The 5,000-nt window shown below is 33.9% G+C and overlaps 1 protein-coding gene across 2 annotated transcripts in view; it reads left to right on the top strand.

Moving 5' to 3' along the window:
* LOC118451312 (uncharacterized) overlaps window positions 1–5,000 on the top strand; it is an 89,241-nt gene that overhangs the window by 53,628 nt on the left and 30,613 nt on the right. The window lies entirely within an intron of this gene.

The following is a 5,000-nucleotide window of genomic DNA, read 5'->3' as shown; positions in this document are numbered from 1 at the left end:
GGGTGGTTTTGACGCCAGCAACGTGGCGCCTCGAACTACCGAACTTTGAAACTCGCGACGTCAACTTTAAACGTTCTCGTAGGAACGAACTGAACTTCAAAAAGTTTCGACCACACGATCACCTTCCCCTTAACTTCCCCGCCATCTTTACCTCTTCCAACCCTTCTACTCCTTTCTTACTTTCTCACCAAGAAACTTCAGGTTAAACTCGTTCTACGTACGTGACAACGTACCGATGATGATGATTCTGTTATTGGATATATATATATGTGTGTGTACGTAATTTTTTTTTTATCGATATTACTACGTATACGTACTTACATATATGTACATATGTGCGTATATATATATTGTATATATTATTAAATTTAAATAAAAAAGGAAAAGGAAAAAAAAAATAATACACGAAAGAATGAAAGTATACGATTCTTTAGAATTTGTTCATTCTCTATCGTACGAAAAATGTTGAAAAAATATATATATATATATACATACATATATACGTACATACAGGTACGCGCATACGCACATGTATACGATAGGATCCGATATCTTCGGTATCTTGAAGATATCGAATTCCTCTGTAGTTAGTGCTTTCGTAAGACAGTTTAGCGCCTTCTTGGCGTAATTTCGATCTTGTGTTGTTTCATCGTTGTGTGGCAAAACGAGGTTTCAAAGTTCGCTCGGTCGTATATACCTTGGTTAAATATATACATACATATTTACGGTGAGTTTCGTTCTTATCAGTTTGCTCGTGCCAACGAGGCACGTTCCATCGTTATCAACTAGTTGCCTGTGTTTTATATATATTACCAAACGAACGATCGTACCATTTCTATCTTTCTTTATTTATTTATTTCTTTTATTTTCGTTCTCTCTTTTTTTTTATTTTTTTTTTCTCTCTCTCTCTCTCTCTTCGTCTATCTGTATCTCTCTTTATCTATCTTTCTCTCTCTCTCTCTCTCTCTCTTTCTCTCTTTTTACAATGGAAAAGATAAGTTTTCTTTAATTGTTCTATTTTATGGTTAAAGAGACTCGACGAACCTTTTCATATCAGATCCATTCAGTTATCTTTTAACGCAGGTATGATAAAAAAAGAAATCTTACGTAACAAAATACTTCCCGAGTCGTCGATAGATCATCGATAAATCAAACATTTTCATTCTATCTTCGATTGTCTATTTTCCCTTCCTTTCTTTATTTTCTCTCTCTCTCTCTCTCTCTCTCTCTCTCTCTCTCTCTCTTTTACTTCTTGTTCTTTTTCTTTTTCTTTTTTTTTCATAATACCGCCATTATACTGTATAATATACTACTTTCTCGAAGTACAGACGAGACTTTTTCTCTCTCTCTCTCTCTCTCATACATATATATATATATATATATATATATATATATATATATACACCTATCTATCTCTTGAAACTATTCGAAATACCAAGCTGAGTTCTCTGAACGTATACGTCAATACACCGTGAAAGATTCTTATCGATACTTCCTACTTTATATTATAAAAGAAACTCTGAACAATGAGCAAGAGAACATAATACCGTAGGAGATGAAACTTGCTTCGAAGGGTGAGGGTGAAGGGAGGGAGGGAGGGGTTTTGGGGGGGGGGATCGAACTCTCGTTACGACATTGTATATCTCATTGTAGTCGTAGCCGTAGTCGCGTAGTCATAATCATAGTCGTAGTCGAAGAAGAATAAAAAAAAAAAAAATAAAAAAAATAAAAAAAATAAAAAAAAATAAAAGAAAAAAAAAAAAAGATAAAGAAAACATTATTTGCATTCGTATCGAGAAATACCGAAAGATTCTTGAAAGAATCCTACGTGGTGCACCGTAGGAACTTTACTAAGCGACCTTTCGATGAATCTAGAGAAAAAGAAAGAGAAAGAGAAAGAGAGAGGAGGGAGGGTGGAGAGAAATAAGAAGGAAGGAGAAGTTGGTCAGGCTTAAAGAACGCATCGACATAAAAAAATAAAAAAGAATGCTTTCTGATAATTTTTCTTTCACCTTGTCGTCGACCCAAATTCACGTTTTGCTGCTCTTTACTCCCCGTCATTAAGGTGGAAACTTTTATCTCTCTCTCTCTCTCTCTCTCTCTCTCTCTCTTTTTATCAGTGGAAATTAGTGTGCGAACGTACCGTACGAACGAACAAACGAATGAACGAACGAACGAACGAACGGATTTGATACCACAAATGCCGATGGTAGAAAGAGAAATATAGAGATAGTCGTACGGCAACTGATTTTAGTACTTATCGATTAAACCTGACCCGGATATATCAGTGTCGCTTTGAGCACAAAACCGGCTAATCGAGAATTAATGGCATCACATCACACCGCACTATACCGCACCTCACCGTACCGTACCGTACCGCACCGCACCGCACCGCACCGCACCGCACCGCACTGCACCGCACCGCACCGCACCACATCGCATCGCATCGCATCGAGCAATGTTTTACCAACGTGGAAATTCTTCCTTTCTTTTCTTTATTTTTCTTTTTTTTCTCTCGTTGTTATTTTTGTTTTTTGTTTTTGTTTTTTGTTTTGTTTGTTTTTGTTTTTCTTTTCCCCGTGTGTTTTTGTTATTCTTCCTCGCAAACCGATTTACCCGTTTACTCTTTACTTCTTCTCTCTATCTTTATCTCGTTCTATTTTCATTCTTTTTCACTGTAAAACAAGTAATGTCCTGAAAACGCGTTCTCGATTAAGCCATTAAGCCACCTTCGACCTTGATTTAATTTCCAAAAAAAATTTTAAAAATAGATAGATAGAGAGAGAGAGAGAAAGAGAGAGTAAGAGTCTTAGAAAGAGAGAAAACGTTAATTGAAGAATATAATAAAAAGACTTGAATTTTGTTTCGATAGAAAATTCAATTGAAATTATATCATTATTTCTTAAAGTTTTTAACATTGTACCAACTTACAGTTTGATTTAATTTTAATTTCAAAAAAAGCAGGGAGATTTCAAGAAAAGCAGAGAGAAATAGAAAGAGAGAAAGAGAGAGAGAGAGAGAGAGAGAGAACATTTATTGGAGAACATAATAAATAAAAAAGCAAAAAAAGATCTGAGGAATAAAAAATTTCATTTTCAATTATTTCTATATTTCTTGAACTTTTTAATATCCCACTATCATCGAGTTTGATTTGATTTTAATTTTGAAAAAGAAAAAGAAATTAGAGAAATGGAGAGAATTAAAGAGAGAGAGAGAGAGAGAGAGAAAGAGAAAACGTTAATTGCAGAACATAATAAAACGAATTGAAATGATTGTTCTTTAATTTCGACTCGATAGAAAATCTCATTCGAAATTATTTCTTTGTTTCTTAAATTATTCAGCATCGCAACACCTTCGAGCTTGATTAAATTTTAATTGAAGAAATAAATAAAAAAGAAAAAAAAAGAAAAACGAAAAAGGAGAAAAAATAAAAAGAAGGAAAAAGAGAGAAAGGAGGAAAAAAATGAATAAAAAGAAATGGGGAGTTCGAGAAAGAGTTACAATTAATTGTATATAGAAAGAGACAAAGAGAAAAAGAGAGAGAGAGAGAGAGAGAGAGAGAGAGAAAGAGAGAGAAGAAAAATAAAAAGAAATAATTGCAGCATTCTTTGAGTAAACACGTTTTTTCTTCTCGTGCCGTGTTTTATTTCCTGTTAGCGCATACTTTCAAGGCTGGTTTCCTTGGTTAACCCCCATGAGAAAGAGAGAGAGAGAGAGAGAGAGAGAGAGAAAGAGATAGGGTCGATGACGTTATTTAAAATAGAACGCTTGGGGGTAGAATATTGCACAACGGGAGATTATAATTGACGGGAGAAATAATATTTAAAGAGGAAAAGAGAGAGAGAGAGAGAGAGAGAGAGAGAGAGAGAAGAAAAAAGAAAAAAATAGATCGTAATATAATATAAAATCAAAAAAATCCTTGTACGTGATAAAAAATGATTGCACCTTTAAAACTCGACGCGTCGTATAGGAATCGTTATTCTCCAATAAAAGCAAAAAAAAAAAAAAAAGAAGAAGAAGAAGAAGAAGAAGAAGAAGAAGAAAAAGAAGAAATAAAAATAAAAATAAAACGATGAAAAAAGTAGGGAGAGGAAAAGAAAAATGTATAAAAACGTAGGATAAAAAAAAAAAGAAAATAAATAAAGATACTTTCTCAACGTGCGAGAGAGACCAAAAAAAAAAAGAAGAAGAAGGAAACACGGCTTTCATGTTAACGACCGAAAGAAAAAGATATATATATATATATATATATACACACGTGCGTACGCGCGTGTGTACACACAAACACATTACAATTCTCTAGAATCGACTAGACCGACCATCGACGACATGTTTACATCGTGCCGTTGTATACGTATATACATAAGTACGTAGCCAGTGTGTGAAACAAACGCTTTTAACAGCTAGTAGGTGTTCCTTGAGAGAAGCAACATTAATAATACAGTTATATAACGAGGCACGAGCACGAGGGTTATTAGTATCTCCGAGGCGTTCCAACCATGACGCCATGAATCGGATTTGCTGCTGGACGTAACGTTGCACTCTCTTTCTCTCTCTCCCTGTCTCTCTCTTTCTCTCTTTCTCTCTCTCTCTCTCTCTCTCTCTCTCTCTTTCTCTCTTTTTTTCTATCATAGGCACATGTACACATATTCGTACACGTAAGTATTACGTGTTTATTATGCCTTAGAGAACAACAATGAAGTTCGAGTTAATTGCCGATGGAAAAACTGTCCGGAAAATTCTCTTCTCATCCAAAATAGAATGTATTTTTCTATTTTTCAAGCCTATTTTTTTAACTTACACATCGTTGTTAATAATCCCTCGTAAAAAAAAAAAAAATAAAAAATAAGGAAATTTTAATAAGAAAATTAAATACCTAGAGATTATATATGTAAAATCTATTGTAAAATATAATATCATATATATATATATATATTTTCTCTCTCTCTCTCTCTCTCTCTCTCTCTCTCTTTGTTTTTCCATCGTCAATGAATAAAAAT

Source organism: Vespa mandarinia, chromosome 8 (assembly GCF_050613455.1).
Source record: "Vespa mandarinia isolate Hongniang chromosome 8, ASM5061345v1, whole genome shotgun sequence".
Classification (NCBI taxonomy): Eukaryota; Metazoa; Arthropoda; class Insecta; order Hymenoptera; family Vespidae; genus Vespa; species Vespa mandarinia.
This window is presented reverse-complemented; position numbering and strand designations above follow the sequence as displayed.